This window comes from Heterocephalus glaber, unplaced genomic scaffold (assembly GCF_053883595.1).
Source record: "Heterocephalus glaber isolate CG9 unplaced genomic scaffold, H.glaber_assembly_v1.0 deba00000621, whole genome shotgun sequence".
In the NCBI taxonomy this organism is placed as follows: Eukaryota; Metazoa; Chordata; class Mammalia; order Rodentia; family Bathyergidae; genus Heterocephalus; species Heterocephalus glaber.
The window spans coordinates 34,207,577-34,222,747 of NW_028258153.1; positions in this window are offsets into that span (position 1 = coordinate 34,207,577).

The window sequence follows — 15,171 nt, forward strand, 5'->3', positions numbered from 1 at the left end:
TCACCCCAGAAAGAATGGATGCTGTCAAGAAATCGACCAATAACAAATGCTGCTGGGGGTGTGGGGAGAAAGAAACCCTTCTCCATTATTAGTGTGAGCGCAGACTGGTGCAGCCACTGTGGAAATCAGTAAGGAGATACCTCAAAAAACTAGGATTAGAGGTCCCATTTGACCCAGCTATTCCCCTGCTGGAGATCTTCCCCAAAGAATTAAAAGAATCATATCACAGAGATATATGTTCACTCATGTTTACAGCAGCACAGTTTGTAATAGTTAAAACTTGGAAACAGCCCAAGTGCCCATCAACTGGAAACTGGATAAAGAAGATGTGGTTTTTTAATAAAATGGAGTACTACTCAGCCATAAAAAATGAGAAACTAGAGACATTTATAGCTAAATGGATGCATATTGAGGCCATGCTCTTAAGCGAAATAAATAGGACACACATATGTAAAACAGAATCATTTCTCTAGTGTGAGAAACTGAAAGTGTAAATAAGGATTAAAATGATTAAGACGAATAACTGATAATTTGAAATAGGAAGAAAAGGTCCAAAGGGTTAGGGGTGGTAGGAGGAGAAGGGGAAAGGAAAGAAGAGAAAGGAAAAATTATGAGAAAAGAAAAAAATGGAAATGAAATCTATGTAAATAGGGAAGGGTGGAGGGAGTGACGGGTGCACAGGTAATGGGGAAAAAAATAAGAACCAAGATACGTCATGTTCAGGTACAAACACCCAATGATAAATGTAAATGTATACCTAAAATGTACCAATAAAAGAATTTAAGGAAAAAAAATATGGACACAAGATAGATTTGAGCAGGCTCTTCACAGAATATATACAAATATAAACTCAGAACATGAACGTCATATAACAATTAGTCATCAGTATATTCATACTACAGTGAAATTCTACATACCCCCTAGAACAACTAAAATTAAAGACCAGCTGTAACAAGAATTGGTAATGGTGCTGAGGTACTGGGACTCTAATTGCTAATAGAAATGTAAAATGGTACCATTATTATAGAAGATAATATGGCAATTCTTATTAAGTTAAATATTAACTTATCATATGGCCCAGCAATTCCATTGCTAGGTATATACAGTACCTAGTAGAAATGAAAGCTAAAAACTGTAAAGATCTATGCAACCATTATTTCTAATGGAGTAAAACTAGAAAAACCCAAATGTTTATCAACTAGTGAACAGATAAACTGCAGAATACTATTAACAATTTTAAAAGTATTACTGTGATACATGGTGTATGCAATAATGTGGATGAATGACCTGATCCATATGCTAAGGAAAAGAATTCAGAAACATTTACCCCATTTGTATGGTTTTCTGGAAAGGGTAACTTTGTAAATGCAGAAAACAGATTAGTAGTTGCCAGAGGCATGAGTGGGAATAAGGGAATTAATTAACTTCTAAAGCCCAAAAGGCAACCTTCTTTTGTGAGATGGAGTGATGGAGATGTTCTATATCATGATTATGGTAATGCTACATTTGTCAAAACCCATCAAATTACACACTTAAAACAGTGAAATATACTGTAATAGATTCTAACAAAATAAAACTGATTTTTTAAAAAAGATACTTCTCATCTATCAAAACTACAGATGTACATATAGTTGGTCCAACAATTCCATTTCAAAAAACTATTCTACAGATAGACTTGCAAATATAAAAATAATGTATTTAAAAGTTTATCATAGCAATGCCTGTGACGCTTCACTAAAAGAGAGCTGGGTTGTTAGGGGACAGAAATGGGTTTTGTTTGGTTTGATTTTATGGTGTTAAAGATTGAATCTAAAGGCACTCTACCACAGACCTGTATTAAACTCTCTATCCCAATGTTTCTTATGTAGAGACAGGGTCTTGCTGAATTGCTCCTGGTTGCCTTGAACTTTAGATTCTCCTGCCTCGGCCTTCTGAGTAGCCAGGATTATAGGTGTGTGCTACATGCGTGGTGGGTGAGTAGGGGCACAGGAGGAGTGATGGAAAACTTTACTTTTTACTTTTGGAGTTTGAATCATATGAATGTACTACTTAGTAAAAACAAACTACTTATTAGGCAATTGCTAACTTCTAGGAAAGAAATGCTGCTAGCTTGGTGGAGGATGTCTTCCCTTCAGGGTAGTTGCTCTTTTATTCCATAGCTCCAGACAGGTCATTTGCCCTCTCATCTCCATATCTGTGAAAATCCTCCTAATTCCTAGGGGCTTCTTTTCATGCCTGACCTAAGTGGGACTCTCTTGGCAAACATGCCGCCCTCCACAAACAACAGGAAACCATTAAAGGGCTACACTGTCCTCAATAAACAGAACAGATAGCAATAAAGAAAATTTAGGACAGGACATACAGTATTCCTGGCACTGAGAAGGCTGATATTATCGACACACCAGCACTGACCATCCTGGGAACTTTGACCCCAAGCATTTCATCCCAGATCTCTTAGGATTACAATCCCTATCGCTCAACCCTATAAAAACTTAACTTCTTCTCTGGCCAATTATTGACATCTTTTTCCAACTCAGCCTGTCTGCACCTAGACAGAATAAAATCAGCTTTTTGATCCCAGAAAGCCTGTGTCTGGGTGGTCTCTCTGGCATCATTTATTGCCAGAATACTACTAAATCATAGAGTTCTATAGATTACCTTTGCTTCTAGCTCTAGGCACACTGTGTTTTGGCTTCTACAATGAAGAGCAGAAAGGAAGTAAACTGTTTGCAATTCCCACCTGGGGTTAGGGGGAGGGGGTTGTGTGTGTGTGGGTGTTAACCTGGGATGCTATTTGACAAAGCTACCACCAGATGGCAGCATGGCTCCATTCCCAGGAGATCTGGTCCAAAACACTAGATCTGTAGGACACCGAAGGAATTAGCCATATAATCACTATTGAGCACTAAAATATGTAGCTAGGCATGATGGCACAGTCCTGTAATCCCAGGACTCCAGGAAGGTGAAGCACTAGGACCTCAAGGTTGATACCATAAAAAGTAGATTTTAAGTAAAAAAAATACAAAAGGAAACAAAAAACGTCATTAGATAATGATAAAGGGGCAAATTCATTAAGAGGATATAATAGTTGTGAATATATATATATATATATATATATATATATGCATCCAAAATCAAAGCACCTAAATATCTGAAGCAAATATTGAAAGATTTGAAGGAGAAAAAAGACAGCAATACAATAATAGGAAACTTTAATATTTCACTTTCAACAATGGATTATCCAGATAGAAAATATTGCCCCTAAGAGCCATACACATATTTCATCCAATAGCAGCAGAATACACACTCTTCAAATGCACATAAAACATCCTCCAGAATACATCATATGTTAAACCAAAGAGGGTCTTAATTTTTTTTTTTTTTTGGTACCAGGGATTGAACTTGGGACCTTGCATGGCAGGCGGCTGAACCACTGAGCTAAATCCCTGGCCCTAAAGAGAGTCTTAATAATTTTAAGAAGGTTAAAATATTATCAAGCATTTTTTCCAATTATGATGCTGCTACAGGTGTGGTGACACACACCTGTAAACCAACACTGAGGAAGCTGAGGTAGGAGAATTGTAGCAACTTCAAGGCCACCCTGGGCTAGACAGTGAGATTCTGTCTCAAAAAAAAAAAAAAAAGAAAGAAAATTACAATGTAAAAATAGAAACCAGTTAAGAGGAGATAAACTAGGAAATTCACAAGTATGTAGAATTTAAACAGCATATTTCATAACAAACAATGGGCCAACAAAGAAAGAAAAAAATATCAGGAGACAAATTAAAATGAACACACAACTTATTAAAACTTACAAGATGCAGCAAAAGAAGTACTAAAAGAATTTATAGCAATAAACATGTACATAAAGAAAAACAACTATCTCAAATAAACAACCTAATATCACACAAGGAACTAGAAAAAAAGGAAACACAAAGTTAATGGAAGAAAATATAATGATCAGAGAAATAACAAATGATCTATAAGACTTTAAAAACAATAAAAAATGAAGAAAATTAAGAGGTTGTTTTTTGAAAAGACAAACAACAATGACTAGTAAGCTAAGAAAAAAGAGAAAAGTCAAATAAAATCAGAAATGAAAGATGAGTGATTACAAATGATACCACAGAAATATAAAGGGTTATGAAATTTTCATATAAAAAGGTATAAAATCTAGAAGAAATGAATCATTTACCAGACAAATATAACTGTCCAAGATTAAATTATGAAGAAAGAGAAAATACAAGTTAATAAATAATGAATAAGGATACCAAATCAGTAATTCAGTTTCCCAGAAAATGAAATTTCAGTACCTGATGTTTCACTAGTAAATTTTATCAAACATTTAAAGAAAGATTATTATCAATCTTTCAACTCTTCCAAAAAAATTAAATAGTTGAGAGCTAGTCCAAGCTCATTGTATAAGGCCCAAATCACCCTGATACAAAGCCAGAGAAGCACAGTACAATGAAGGAAAATTATTTAACAATCAGAAGAATGTAGATGCAAAAAACCACAACCTCAAATTCAATTCAATTCAATAGCACATTAAAAGGATCATACACCAAGATCACATGAAAGTTATCCACAGGATGCAAAGATGGTTCAACATGTACGAATCTATGATACCACATTAAGAGAATAAAGGGTAAATATTGTGTGATGATAAATAGCATCTCGATAAATGCAGGAAAAATGTGACAAAATTCAGTATCTTTTCATGATGAAAACTCCCAACTAATTAAGTATAGAAAGAATAAACCTCAACATATTAAGTCATATATGACAAGTCCACAGCTAAGATCCTATTCAATGGGGAAAAGTGGAAAGCTCCTCTAAGATCAGGAAGAAAACAAAGATTCCCACTCTTACCACTTCTGTGCAGCATGTTACTAAAATTCCTAGTTAGAGAAATTAGGAAGAGAAAGAAGTAAAAGGCATCCAAATTGGAAAGGAAGAAGTAAAATGTTACTTTGCTGAAGATTTGATCTTATGGCATACATAAGATCCTAAAGACTTAGTAAGAAAACCTTAAGACTCAAAAATGATTTCAGTAAAACTGTATAGTGAAAAACAATATACAAAAATATCAGTTGTGTTTCTATTAGCTATCACAAAAGAAATTATGAAAACAATTTCATTTATAATAGCATAAGAGAGATAAAGTACTTAGGAATAAATTTTAACCAAAGAAGTAAAACTTTCACAAGCTGAAAACTATATTGGTGAAGTTGGGTATGACTATTGTGATGTGTCAACTTGATTGGATTAAGAAACACTTAGTAGATTAGTAAAGCACACTTTTGGATATGTCTGGGTGGGTTAAGGAGTTGTTTCCTCGGGTACTATGTATGGTCCCTGGCCCCCTTCCTCTCCAGAACTATTTCTCTGCTTTGTTTTCAGGACACCATGAACTAAGTACCTTTACTCTGCCATGTCTTTCCACCCACAATGTTTCTGCCTTGGATTGGTCCTGGACTGAAAACTTCTGAAACTGTGAGCCAAAGTAAACCTCTCCTCCTTTAAGTTGTATGTGTCAGATATTGTGTCTCCGTGATGAGAAAACTAATACATCAATCAAGTGGTGGCACAGACCTGTAATCTCAGCATTCTGGGAGGAAGGAAGATCACAAGTTTGAACCCAGCATGGGCAACTCAATGACTTAGCAAGACCCTGTGTCAAATTTCTTTTTTAAAGTGCTGATGATATAGCTCAACGAAAAAGTCTTGGATTCAATTTCCAGTACTAAACCACAAACAAACAAAAACCACAACAAAATACCACTATATTGATGAAATAAATCAATAAAAGAAGTTAAAAACACAAATAAATGGGAAAATTATCCTGTGTTCATGGATTGGAAAAAAATCAATACTGCCAAAATGTTCGTACAACTCAAAGCAATGCACAGATTCAATATAGAAAAGAGAAAAACAGAATAAAATTTGTGTGGAATCACAGAGACCCCAAATAGATAGAGGAATCTTGAGAAAAAGCTAGAAGAATCATATTTGCTAATGTGAAAAACCGCAACCCTGTCTCTTCTATCAAAGGATATAAAGAGGAGTACCTCTGTCTTAAACTATTTCACCCTCCTCCACCCCACATACCAGGATTGTAGTTGTTACAGTTATAAAAGAACATCTGAGGCTCAGACTCTGGGAACACTTCCCACCAAGGACATTCAGGTCCCTGCTCCCCCAACCTCCTTTAGCAACCCTGCCTGGCAATCCTTTAGGGCTTCCTCTCACACCACCTACGCTAGTCAATCAGGATAGACTGTGAACCTTCAACCCGGCCAATGGGGAAAAAGATCAGCTGCTCCTCACACGTTAGGATAGAAAGGGAGACTGTTGCTGCTTCTCTCTGAGCTTGCTACCTGGCCTTAGAGATGTACTGCACCCTTCTGCTGAAGTACATTTACCTTGTGGAGATTTCCTAGTGCCCGAGTGCACCAACAAATTGAGTCTGGGACTTATTTCCAACATTAACTTCAAATTATATTAGAAAGCAATAGTTATCAAAGAAGTATGGTATTATCATAAAAATAAATGAAATAGACCAGAAATGAATGCTTACATGGCCAACTAATCTTCAATAAAATCACCAAGAACATATAATTGGAAAAGGATAATATCTTCAAAAAATTATGGAGGGAAAATTAGATATCCATGTGGAAAGAAGAAGAGAAAGAAAGACACAGAGAGAAAGGAAAAAGAAAAAGAACTTAGGTCCTTATTTACAGCATATGCAAATATTAATCTAAAATGTATTAAAGGCTTAAATATAACACTGAAAACTATAAAACTCCTTTAAGAAAACATAGGGGATAAATCCTTGACAGAGGCCTTTACAATGACTTTTTGCATATGACATCAAGAGCACAGGCAACAGTTTTTGTTCATTTAGTACGATGTTGGCTCTTTGTTTGTAATACAAGGATTTTATCAGCTTGAGATAAAGACCATCTATTCCAATTTTCTGTAAGGTTTTTATCATAAATGGATGTTGGACTTTGTCAAACACTTTTTCTACATCTATTGAGAGGATCATATAGTATTTTGTCCTTGGCTCTGTTAATATGGTGTATTACATTTATTGATCTGCATATGTTGAACCAACCCTGCATCCCTCGAATGAATCCTACTTGGTCGTGATTAATAATCTTGATGATTTGCTACATTCTATTTGCCAGTATCTTATTGAGATTTTTTGCATCTTATGGAGATTGGCCTGTAGTTTTCTTTTTTGGCTGGATCCTTCTCTGGTTTTGGCATAAGGGTAATGCTTGCTTCCAGGAATGAATTTGGGAATATTGCTTCCCTTGCAATTTCACTAAAGTTTTCACTCCAAATCAAGAACAAGAATAAGAACACTCTCACCACTCTTAGTCAATATACTTCTGGAAACATTGGCAAGAGCAATAAGAGAAAGAAATAAAATGAATAAGGATAGGAAAGGAAGAAGTTAAATTATCATTATTCTTGGATAACATGACACTCTACACAGAAGACCCCAAAAACTCCAACAGAAGATTTCTAGATTTAATAACCAAATTCAGTAGCATAGCTGGATACAAAGTCAACACTCAAAAATGAATAGCATTCTTATACACAAATAACACTTACTGAGAGAGAAATTAGGGAAAAAGTACCTTTCACAGTAGCATCCAAAAAAACTGAAATATTTAGGAATTAATACAGGTTTAATGCAATCCCAATCAAAATAACAATAGCATATCTCACAGAATTAGAGAAAATGATTCTAAAATTCATTTGGAACAAGAAAAGACCCAGTATAGCAAAAACAATTCTGGGCAACAAAGGTAAGGCAGGGGGCATCACAGTCCCTGACCTGAAATTATATTACAAAGCTACTGTGATTAAAAAAAAACCCAGTATAATACTAAAGAGAAAAACACCCAAAGATCAAAGGAACAGACTTCAATATGAGGAAACAGTTCCAGACATACTCAGTCACCTTATCTTTGACAAGGAGCCAAACACCTTCACTGGAAAAAAGCGTCTTTAATAAATGGTGCTGGAAAAACTGGCTTTCTACATGCTGAAGATTAAAACTAGACCCACATCTTTTACCATGAACTAAACTAAAATAGAAATAGATCAAAGATCTAAATATTAAAACAGAAACACTAAATCTCCTGGAAGATAAAACAGGTAGAACTCTTGAAGACACTGGTGTAGGCAAAGACTTTATAAAGAAAACCCTGAGTGCACAGGAACTATCACAAAGCAACAACAACTGGGATCTCAACTTATTGAAAACCTTTTGCATAGCAAAAGAAACACTAACAGAGTGAAGAGACAACCCACAATGTGGGAAAAAAGGCTTTGCCAGCCTCAGACTAAAGACTAATATGTAGAATATATAAAGAACTCAAAAAAAATCAGACCTCCCCCCAAATTTAAAGACCCAGACCAAAAATGGGAATCTAGAATGAATAGATACTTCTCAGTTGAAGAAGTAGAAATGGCAAATAAATACATGAAAAAATGTTCAACATCACTAGTCATTCAAGAGATGCAAATTAATACAACACTGAGATTTCATCTCACTCCAGAAAGAATGGCTATTATCAAGAAATCAACCAATAAAAAATGCTGAAAGGGCTGTGAGGATAGAGGAATTCTTTGCTACTATTGCTGGGAGCGTAGACTAGTGCAACCACCGTGGAGATTCCTCAAAAAACTAAAACTAGAGGTTCTACTCGACCTAGCTATTTCCTTCTTGGTATCTTCCCCAAACAATTAAAAGCACCATACCATAGTGATATATGCACATCCATGTTTATAGCAGCACAGTCTGTAATAGCTAAATCTTGGAAACAGCCCAAATGTCCATCAACCGATGATAAAAAAAAAAAAGATTTTTTTAATACAATGAAGTACTATTTTGTCATAGTGAAGAATAAGCTCAAGACATTTCTACCTAAATAGATGCACCTTGAAACCGTACACTTAAGTGAAATAAATCGGACACACATGTTTAAATACTGCATTGTTTCCTTGGTGTGAGAAAGTGTAAATAAGGACCAAAATGCATGATAGATATTGGAAAATGGGAAGAAAATGTTCAAATGAGGCAGAGAACAAGTGAGGGGGCAGAGGAAAAGAAAGGAAGGGAGAAGAAAAGAAAAAGAATAGAAGGAAAAATAGAAACAGCTTTTGTAAATAAAGAGGGGAAGAGGGGTTGAAGGGAAGGGATAGGAAAAAAAAGAAGCAAGATATATCATGTACAGGTACAAATTCCTTATGATGAATGTTATTATTATGTATATCTAAAATGTACCAATAAAATTTTAAAGAAAAGCACAGGCAACAAAAGCAAACAAAACAAAACAAGCACAAAGACTACATCAAGTTGAAAAGTTTCTGCCCAGCAAAAGAAACAAGCAACAAAATAAAAAGGCAACCTAAAAATGGGAGAAAATATTTGCAAACCATATACATCCAATAAAGGGGTAGTACCCAAAATATATAAGCAACTCACCCACCTCAACAGCAAAAGAATCATTATAATAATGACCTAATTAAAAATGAGTATAGAACCTGAACAGTTTTACAAAGGATTATACAAATAGACAACATGTACATGAAAGTACTCAATACCACTAATCATTAGGGAAATGCAAAACAAAACAAACACAAAATAAGAAATGTGGCCTAACACTTGGTAGGATGGATATTATCAAAAAGTCAAAAAAGGGGCCAGAGATTTAGCTCAGTGGTTCTGCTGCCTGGCTCACAAGCACAAGGTCCCAAGTTCAATCCCTGGTACCAAAAAGAAAAAATCAAAAGAAAATAAGTGTTGTGGGAAGGATGTGGAGAAAAAGAAATACTTACATGTCATTGGTGTCAATGTGAACTGGTATAGCCATTTTAGAAAATAGTACAGAGGATTGATAGTTAAAAAAAAAATCAATCCCCGGTACAAAAAAAAAATAATAGAAATACCAAATGATCCAAGGTCTCAGATACTTTTTTGCTGCTGACACAAATACCTGACACCCACAACTTAAAGGAAGAAGTTTGGTTTGGCTCACAGTTTGTATAGTCGATAGTGCAGTGGCTCCAAGGCAGGACAGCATGGCAGAGGAACATGGCAGATAAGAGGCTGCTCATTTTATGGTGGCCTGGAAGCAAAGACAAAGGAGCTGGGAAGGGAGATAAACCTTTCCAGGCCACACCCCATTGACTCCTCTCTTTTGACCAGACCCAGCTTCCCAATAGCAAGCAAGATATACCACCCTCTTTTTGTTTATTTTTTGAGACAGGGTCTCCTTGTGTAGTTCAGGCTGGCATTGAACTCAGTATGCAACCCAGGCTGCCCTCGAACTCAGGGCAATCCTCTTGCCTCAGGCTTCTAGGTGCTAGAATTACAGGCACGCTCTAGATTATCAGCTATACCACCCTCTTAATCCAATCACCTTCTAAACCTCACCCATGAGCTCATGAAACTTTGGGGCTGGGGGCATCTAGATATAAGACATAACATCCAGTAATCCTACTTCTGGGTATATATCCAAAGCAAGTAAAATTACTACCTCAAAGAGAAACCTCTGGCCGGGGATTTAGCTCAGTGGTTTCGCCGCCTACTGCACAAGCGCAAGGACCCAAGTTCGATCCCCGGTACCAAAAAAAAAAAAAAAGTGCCAGGAAGAACAGACTAATCAAAGAGAAACTTCTACTCCCATGTTCACTGCATGATTATTCATAATAGCCAAGATATGTAAATAATCTAATTGTCTATGGATGGATGAAGAAAATGTACATTTCATTCATTCATACAATAGAATATTATTCAGCCTTAAAAAATAAGGGAATCCTGTCTGTCATTTTCAATAATATGAACATAGGTAGATGAAGCAAGCCAGGCCCAGAAAGATAAATACTGCATGATATCATTTATTGTAGAATTTTTTTAAAGTCAAGCTCATACAAATAGAAGGTAGAAAGGTATCAACCACTGGGGGAAATGGAAGATATTGGGCAAAGAAAACAAACATTCATTTATAAAATGAGTAAGTTTTAGAAATCTGATATATAGCATGGTGACTACAGTTAATAGTAACATATACAGAGGTATCTTGGTACTTGTTGCTAATTGGTTCTGGGGAACATAATGAGTACCCAAAACAACAAGTACCAAACAAATTTTGGGTGCTGAAAAGAGTAGCAAGTAACAAGGCAGTAGACCCTGAAAAATTCTAGCTTCCATATTGAGTACCAAACAAATAAGGGAGTACCAACCAGGACAAAATTTTGGGGTCAAAATATATGAAGTACCAAATTCAAGGAGTTTCAAATCAGCCATGTACCAAGGTATGACTGCATTTAAAACTTGCTAAGAAAGTAGCTCTTAAGTATTCCTAACACACACACAAAAAATAAAAAACAGGTAACTATGTAAGATGATGAACATGTTAATTAACTTGACTGTGACAATCATTTCACATTATATATCAAAATATCACACCCAGGTGTAGTGGCACACACCTATAATACCAGCACTCAGAGGGCTGAAGCAGGAGGATTGTTAGTTCAAGGTCAACCTGGACTACCTATCAAGGCCCTGTCTCAAAACAAAACAAAAGGGCTGGGGATTTAGCTCAGTGGTTCTGCCACTTGCCTCGCAAGCGCAAAGACCTGAGTTCGATCCCCAGTACCCCCCCCAAAAATTATACATACCTTAAATATGTACTATTTTCATTTTTCAGTTATGGCTTACTAAAGCAAAAAAAATCCAGTCAGGTGTGGTGGCATAGGCCTGTAATCTCAGCACTCAGGAGGCTGAGGCAGAAGACCGCTGTAAATTGAACACCAGCCTTGGCCACATACTGAGTTCAACATCAGCCTGAACTATATAGCAAACACCCTGTCTCAAAAAACAAAACAAAACAAAATTAAAACACAATGCATTGTTTACTGTAATTTAAAATGTACATTTCATTAAAAGCATAACAAAACATGAAAAAGACACACATGCTGAAGATTATAAACTGCTAATGAAACAAATTTAAATTTTTTTTCATTTTCTAGTTACTCAGCATAGCAAAGATATCAATTTTTACCAAGTTGATCTACACAGTTCATATCAAAATCCCAGTTCTGGGGCTGAGGATGTAGCTCAGTGGTAGTAGAGTTGCTGCCTAGCATATGCAAGGCCGTGGATTTGACCCTGTTCTTAAAAATATCAGTTATATTTTTGGTAGAGATAGACAAGTTTATCATGGAATATACACAGAAAGGTAAAGGAACTATAATAGGTGAAATAATTGTGAAAGAAGAAAAAATAATAAAGAAGTAGGACTCAATCTACCCAACATTAAGACAAACTTTATAGATACAGTAACAAAGATAGCATGGTGCTGGTGAGAGATACTAACACTGATTAATGAAACAGGAGAAAGTCCAGAAATTCTGCTAAGGATATAGTTCAGTGATAGAGTACTGGCCTACCATGAACAAGACCCTAAGTTCAATTCTCAGAACTTCAAAAAGAAAGAAAAAGAAAAGTTCAGAAATTGATAAACCCAACTCACTTTTCATAAAGGTGTAAAGAAAATTAAATGCCAAAAGGATAATCTTATCAACAAATAGTGCTGGGATAATTGGATGTTCATTAGTGAATAAATAAATCTTGACCTAAACCTCATACGTTCCAAAAAAATTAATTCAAAATGAAATCATGGACCCAGTGTTCCCTGAGATTCCTGTAATCCCAGCACTCAGGAGGCTGAGGAAGGAGGATTCTGACTTTGTGGCCAGCCTGGGCTACACAGCAAGAACCTAACTCAAAAAACAAAACAAAAAAAAGTCAAAATAGAGTAAACTGTAAAATATAAAACTATAAAACTTTACAAATATAGGAGAAAATATTCAGGATTTATATGAAGGCAAAGATTTCTTAGCAATGGCAGTAAAATAAATAAAAGGGAAAATGTTAAGATAAACCTGCAAAATTTAGAAATTTGTTCTGTGAAGAATCCTGTTAAAAGAAGAAAAGGGCTGGGGATTTAGCTCAGTGGCGCCACTGCATGCCTCGCAAGCAAAAGGTCCCGAGTTTGACCCCCAGTACCAAAAAAAAAAAAAAAGAAGAAAAGACATGAGCACCCCCTGGAACTCAGAGGAGCCGAGCCACGTGGGCCACCAGCAGAACCTCCCTGTCAGACTCGGGCCACCGGGCCTTGCCGCTAGCTGAAGCCATGCTGCAGAGATGCAGGGGGTGATAAAGGGCCTTGTTCTGAGTTCAAGAAGGTACAGCAGAAGTGAACAGAGAGAGGGCTTCTCTGAGGCTCCTTGATGAAAACTGAATCCCACTGGGAAAGTGAAGAAAATCTCTGCAATAAAGGAACACTAGGCCACCATAGTTGGTAAGTTGGAGGGCTCACCACCTCCCATCAGAACCTAGACTATCTTTAGGGAAGGGCAGTGGAACCTGCAGTAGAACCTTGCAGAGTTCAATCCAGTTGCTGAGACTAACTGACTTAGATCTGCACACTATTGCTCACATTGTCTATTGTGACAGCAGAGACATACTCTGAAGCAGGCCCTTTATTTTTTTTTTTCAAAGTTTGTTTTTTCTCTTATTTTTAATTTTTTTTCAAATTTATTTTTTTCTCCTTTCTCTCTCCTCTCTGACTCTCTCTTTCTTTCTTCCACCTTGTTCTTCATCTCTTTCCCTTTTTGTTCCCTATTGCCATTAAGTTTGTTCTGTTCTTCTCTTTCTTCTTTTGTTCTGTCTTTTTCTCTTGTCTCCAAAAATTTCCCAGTTTATGTGATCTTGCTATGTCCTTTGGCCTCACTTCTAACCTTTCCCTATCCATCTACCTATCTATCCCTCCCTCCCCAACTTCTTCTAACTCCCCATCCTGAAGGGTAAAGTTGCTATATTGAAGAGTTTATTCAACAAAAACATATTTTTGGCAGGTCCTCAATTTTTATTTAATTCACACAATTAAAGGTGATAGATTAATAGCTACCACAAATTGTCATTTTCTAAGCTGTGCTTGATGCTACTGCTGTTTCTGATTGTATCACTTGGGCTAAGGTGTTGTGATTGATCTAATCAGCTGTCCTTCCTGGTATACTGAAAACGAGGCTGCCTAAGTCATTAAAAATTTAAAAATTAAAGACCAGCTATATCTGGAAGACACCTCTGAGAAGCAATCATTCCATAAGGGTTCTAAAAATAAGCAATATTGAGGTATCAAACCCAGGAATTAAAAAAAAACAGCACCAACAACAAAAACAGAAATGAGAAGTCACCTAAGCAAGGCACAAACCCAGACTTCCAGCTCACCACAGGCAAATTCTGGGGGCAAGGAGGTGGAAAAGTCTGATAATCAACCACCTAGACACCCTGAACTGATACCACAGGAAGTAACAAAACAGGTGAATGAGGTTCTAGAAAAATTCATAACAGGAATAATTTCCCAGATAACTACAGAGATGGTGAGCAGAATGAAAGACATGATTAGAGGCTCTAGAACAAAAACACATAAGAAAAGTAGATCATTTCAGGTCCACAGTGGAAGCCATGAATGCCTGGCATAGGACAGAAATGGAAACCATGAACACCCAACACAGGAAAGAAGTAGAATCCATGAAAAAGATTCAAACAGATATCCAGGAGATTAAAAACTCTATTGAAAGTATTCACAGCAGAATGAGCCACTGGGAACACAGAATGTCAGATATATAAGATAGAATTGTGATTAGTGACCATGAAAACAGAGATCTCTGATAAATAGTAAAGGGGGCCGAGGATTTAGCTCAGTGGTGCCATCACCTGCCTCACAAGAGCAAGGTCCCAAGTTCAGTCCCTGGTACCAAAAAAAAAAGTAAGGGACCCTGAAAAATCGATCCACCAGGTCCTAGATGATGCCAAGAAGAATAACATAAGACTGATAGGAGTCCACGAAAAAGCAGGGCAAAGTACAAATGACATAAAAAACTGTTCACAGAATTAATGACATAAAACTTCCCAAACAGAGCAAAAGAATTGGACATACAAATAAGTGAGGCATATAGGACTCCAACTAGCCATGATAAAAAAAAAATCTACACCTAGACATATAATAGTCAAGATCCCAGAAACCCAACAGAACAAAATCCTACAAACAGTTAGAGAAAAGAAACAAATCACAT